Source organism: Cariama cristata, unplaced genomic scaffold (assembly GCF_000690535.1).
Source record: "Cariama cristata isolate BGI_N322 unplaced genomic scaffold, ASM69053v1 scaffold6365, whole genome shotgun sequence".
Taxonomy (NCBI): domain Eukaryota; kingdom Metazoa; phylum Chordata; class Aves; order Cariamiformes; family Cariamidae; genus Cariama; species Cariama cristata.
The window spans coordinates 66,999-72,998 of NW_009615686.1; the positions used below are offsets into that span (position 1 = coordinate 66,999).

At 38.6% G+C, this 6,000-nt stretch overlaps 1 protein-coding gene across 1 annotated transcript in view; it reads left to right on the plus strand.

Moving 5' to 3' along the window:
* Positions 1-6,000, plus strand: part of LOC104161451 (calcium-dependent secretion activator 2-like) — a gene marked incomplete at both ends in the record, with an annotated part of 128,863 nt that overhangs the window by 58,930 nt on the left and 63,933 nt on the right. The window lies entirely within an intron of this gene.

The window sequence follows — 6,000 nt, forward strand, 5'->3', positions numbered from 1 at the left end:
CTACTTTTACATATGTAGCTGCTAACCTTGGTTCACAAGTTTGGGAAATTTCGAGAATCTCTGCAGGCTGCTTGTGTTCAGCACACGGCAGCTCCTTAACACTGCAGACACCTTTAATCTCTTCCCAGCCTGTTTCTTTAGAGCAACTCCACCTGTGTAAAGATAAAAAAGGGAACAAATCCTGCGGGTCTTAGAGGCAGCAGGTCTCTCTGAAGTAAAACTCCTTTTTCTTAGAGTCAGAGACAAAAGTAGCAAGGACAATGGTCTGAAAAACACTGATATTTGCATCTGCTACACCTACTGCCTACTTGCTGCTTACTTGATTGACAACCAAGATTGAGCACTAGGACTTCTCTAACCTTTGCTTTCTCTTCCAGCCTTGCTGCTGGATGCCATTAGTTACTTCCAGAAATCCATTTTTTCCAGCATTACATTATCACAACACTTTAACTCCAAGCCCATTATTCCATTTGGTGTATGTTGACAGTTTTTGCCTTGGCTGTCAGACAGTAGTCAAGGATGGACTCTGCAGGTTACCTCACGTGGACATCCACAAATAACCTGTCAGCTCAGCAGGGCCCAGACTTGGTTATGTGTGGCAAAAAGTGGCTATAAAGAAAAAATTACAATTACTGTCACACAGAGTGAGAAGACTTCAGATGTTGTGTTGCAGAAAGAAGAGCAAGTTTTGTGTACTGTCAATTTAGTCATTAAATGTAGAGAAATCCGTATCGCTATGGACACGTAAATGTAATGCGTGGAATAATAAAATGGTTTGAGTTGGAAGGGACCTTAAAGACCACCCAGTCCCAAACCCCCCATGGGCAGGGACACTTTCCACCAGACCAGGTTGCCCAAAGCCCCATCTAACCTGGCCTTCAACACTTCCAGGGATGGGGCAGCCACAGCTGCTCTGGGCAACCTCTTCCACTGGCTCACCACCCTCACCGTGAAGAATTTCTTCCTGATATCTCATCTAAATCTTCCCTCTTCCACTTTAAAGCCATTGCCCCTTGTCCTGTTCCTCCCTGCCCTTGTAAAAAGTCCCTCCCCAGCTTTCTTGTCGGCCCCTTTAGGTACTGGAAGGCTGCTCTAAGGTCTCCCTGGAGCCTTCTCTCCTCCAGGCTGAACAACCCCAACTCTTTCAGCCTGTCCTCACAGGAGAGGTGTTCCAGCCCTCGGATCATCTTCTTGGCCTCCTCTGGACTCGCTCCAACAGGTCCATGTCCTTCTTGTGCTGAGGACCCCAGAGCTGAAGGCAGTGCTGCAGGGGGGGGGTCCCACCAGAGCAGAGGAGGGGGGCAGAATCCCCTCCCTCGACCTGCTGGTCACGCTGCTTTGGATGTAGCCCAGGACACGGTTGGCTTTCTGGGCTGCAGGTGTGCATTGCCGGGTCATGTTGAGCTTCTCATCGACCAACACCCCCAAGTCCTTCTCCTCAGAGCTGCTCTCGATCCATTCTCCACCCAGCCTATATTTGTGCTTGGGATTGCCCCAATTTCGTGTTGATGTTACTGTGGATTAGAAAGCTGCAGGGGAGCTAATCAAACATTAATAAAATAGTCATTTGGAGGAACTGTGGGTTAGTTTGAGCACTTGTGAATATAAAGAACAGTAACTTGCAGAAGGTCATTATTCATCCATACTCAAACTGGTCACGTTTCTTGAGCATAGGATATCGGCTTACTTTGTATGTAGAAGAATGCAAACGAGTGCCAAAGAGTTTTAGTGCAATACCTCTTGGCGGGATTAGTGCCTTTTTTACCTGAAGTTGCTCTTGCACATTAACCAGAATTTTTGTCAGTGTACGATTTTTCTTTTGCACCAAAATGCACAGATATGTTACAGCCTTTTAAGTAATATTTTTTTTGAAAAAAGTTATTATTCAAATAGGAATCACAAAATAGGCAGTATTTTCCAACCTGTTAAAAATATGGAAACATTAATTCGTTCAGATGTATTTCTGTTCTGTGCTGTTTAGGCACACAAATTAAACAAGTTTGTCAAGCAAGATATCATGCTGTTGATCTGAATAGTGATTTTTAACTCTGATAAGCTTACAGTCTTTCTTAAATGAGCAAATAATCTGAGAAGCGTATTCTACATACATATTCAAGACAGAGAGCAGCACAAGCTGAAGATGAGTCTGAATGCTGATTCTGATTTAGCCGCTGGTAGTGACTATTTGTAGTCTGACTGCTGCAAAGTTGATTTTTCAAAGGTTCGTAACTTGGTCAGAGTTGAACTGATTTTCACAGATGGGGCCCTGCTAAATTTCAGATCCTTATTTCCAAGTAAGATGGTGCTAGAGCTCTTGACAAGATGGTCACCATTTTTTTTAATTATGGATAAAGCAGTGTATTGTCTTCCTTGGCCTCTTCAGAAGCAATGGAGTGTTTTGGTTGAAATTGTTAAAGCAGAAATTTGGAGTAGAAAACTTCAGTCTGTCTTTTAGAAGTTGAAACTTATATAAACAACTGAAAACATCCTCTAATAACAATTGTTGGGCAACTTGCTTATTGAGGTTGTTCCTACTCCATCTCTACTAATAAAGAAGTTTGTAATAAAAATGATTGCCCTTTTCAGACTGAGAAAAAAATAAAGGCAACTTCAAGCATTAATGAATAAAAACATTTTTGAATGAATAGCTTGATATCTAACGGTGGCAGGTTTATTTTAGAAAGATGTTTTTATATAACACCATTGGGGGAAAAAAAGATGATGAGGTACCACTTTTTTTTTTTTTAATGAAAAGTAGCTTCTTAATCACCCAAGCATAGTGATTCGTAACTACTCATTTTTCTGAAGAAGCTTTTAAAATCCAAATAATCATCTTTGCAGAAGGAAAGGGCACAAGTGGCACAGCTGTCTTATTCATACTCTTCTTGCTCAGTTGGGAATTTTACTGCTGAATTAACTAGCCCTCAAAAAGAGAGTCAATGTCTTTGTCTAGATTTTACAAGTTTTGGGGGGCAGATATACGGCATTTAGGGGAAACATTGGTTTGTTTGGTCAGGACTTCTAATATATTTTATACTGAAAACAGGTCTCTAGTGTCTGTAGAGTCTTTTGTAGTGAGGTTCCCTGCTGCTAAAATACTGACTAATTTGTTACATGAGGTTTAAGCATCATGAGGAGCATCTCTAGTGTTGTGTAGGTGCAGTCAGTAAATAGCTATGGTATATAATTACTACTATTGCGGAAAGCAGAAATGTTTTTATTAAATGGAATTTATACGTACCCTCTTTTAAAATAATCTCTACAGCTATAACTTTTAAAAAACATGCCTTCATATTTAAGGGTGGGAAGCATTATGTGATGGCATGTAAATACCAATTATTCTTTCAAAAAACCAACAACAAAAATGCCTTGTTTGAATTTTAAGTGATTGCCAATTAGTGACTTCTTAAAATAAAATTTCAATTGCAATACTGAGAATAAACTGAGTTGCTGTTCTGCAATGTTACATTTATATTAATTTCTGTGCATAGTGTCATATGCTTTTCTAGTTTTTATTGAACAGTTTGAAAATTACTTCAATGGTTGTTGTAATTGTGTATTCCACAGATGTCTTGGATATGGGTTTGATCCACAAATAAGGAATTAAGAAAAAGGGTACACTTAATGTTAACCTTTATCACCACTTCCCACTCGTACAGTGGGTTGTATCAAGTGTCTTCCCTATGTAAAAAAGCAGACACAACTCACAAATTCCAAATAACACCTGCATTTCAGAATTTACTCAATCTTACTGTTGCTGTCACTTCAGATTCAATAGATATATAAATTGTGATTGATTACACATTCATAATTGCTGACTGCTTTGCTCTCAAAGTTATTTTTCATGCATTTTGTTGAATTTAGAATAAAAACAAGTAGAATGACCTTGCATGGTACATGATATCCAAGTTACTGGTTTTCTCATTGTCATTTCATTTTCATACTGCAAAAATACTAATATCAACAACTTTACTTCTTCTTATTAGGGCAGCTGTGAATGACCTACCAGTCATTCTTACCTTGGCTCTTTTCTACAAGTAAAACATCATTCTTTGGTGTTTCACCTCTTCAGCTTCTTTCCATACCTTACAAAACATCATTACATATGTACATTAGCAAAACCATTAAAATGTATAAGTATTTCAGGAAGAAGACTGAAGTTTAAAAATAACTAAGTAGGGAAATCAGCACATTTTTAAGTACTCAGGTACAAACAGATAATGGGAAGCAATCCATAGTTAAGGAAAAAATGCTAAGATTTACAAAACCAGGTTATACCTTCGTTAACTTAAGTGATCATTTAATGTGTTTTTTTAATGGAAAAACAACTGAATATCAGTCTTTAAACAAAAGCTTTTGCCTCTTCAAATGACTTAATAGAAGCAGTCATTTAAATTGTGCCTTGACACAGGAAAAAGTTTTAGCTTCATTCTGCTCTCCTACACCCTCCTTTTTGCAGAAATCAAAATTCAGTCATAAAAATTACCTTCAAGGAGATATTTTTCAAGCAATTAATTACCTGTCATGGGATATATTATTAAAATATGTTGACCTTCTTTTAGGCCAAAAAGGAAAATAAAATTGTTTTTCATATTAGACTGACTTCCGTACTGATTAAACAGAAATAATTGCAGAAATTATGTGTTTATAATACAAAGGGCAATAGAAGTTAGAAATATTCTTGGTGACAAGCTCAATAAGCAGTTTGTTACTCTGTTAAGACACAGAAGAATACAAATGTGGGAATTTATCTGACATGCTGTAATTGTGTTCTGAAAACCTAAAATATTTGCTTTCACCAACAATGCTCTTGCCATTTATGCTCACAGTCAAACTAGGAGCAGATTGACAGACGCACTTAGCAGGAGGAGCCTTCTGGTCTGGAACATGATCCATCGTCTACTCTCTAGTTTAAAGTTGAGCCTCTTTTGAGGATGCCATCAGGTTTTGTTCTCTTGCTTTCTGGTAGTCTGGACCAGTTCCTGCAAGGATCTTGTGAGACGCCAGATTGCACAGGTGACAGATTGCATGTTCTGTCATCGTTTCCGTACTAGCAGTGGAAAACTTTTCATCTTGTTACTAAATGTGGTCAGATTTGCATTGAGCATAATGCTGTAATTGACCTGTAAGCACTGGATAGTGTATTTTTAATTATTCCTTTTTTTAAATTGGTTTTTGAAAGAAAAATATGCCTGATTTTCAGAAGTGCCTTGGTTCAATAAGATTTAATGGATTTAGCTGAGGAGCATTGCAAAGGAGATGGTGTTATGTGTTTGGCCTGATGCACTGAATAGCAGCCTTACTTAAAAACTTTAGTTTAATGTAATGAATCATTTACCAAACTAATTGTGCATTCTTTAGCTGAAGATCTCATTTTATTAAAGAACCAATTTTTGCCAGTTAACATCTCTAATCAAGTTAAGTTTTTGATTTTTTTTTTTTTTTTTTTTTTTTTAGTGAAGAGCAATTCAGGTATCCTTAAACCTTAGCCACATACTAAATGCACGAGGGTTGTATCAGCATGTCACATCATGTCTGTGGTTAGCCCTAGGGACAGAGAAAGCCCTCCATTGGGATTCTGTCTTTGTCCTCGTTTGGCATTTATTTAGGTAAGAAGGCAAGTTGTGCCTGATCTTTCAGATGTAATGCTCTCCTTCCTCTTAACCGGCTGTACAGGTCAGAGCGTTGAGGTGAAGCCCCACTTCACCGACACTCCCCCTCACTGCCCTTGACAAGTAAACAGGTGAAAAATGAGTTGGGGAGTCTCCTTTGTGTTGGGACTCGGCTGTTCTGTTGAGGTGAAGAGATGTGTCCTTCCCCTTTACCTCCCTGTTGGAAGTCAGACCTTTAGTCATGACTGTTCCCTACATATGAAAATATTGGAGGCTCAAAAATTGGATATGCCTGGCTGTGGGCAGTTGGCCAATAACTGGGGAAAAGAGCTGTGTGAGTGAAATAATACCATATTTAGAAGGCATAGCCACACAGTTTTCTTTCCCT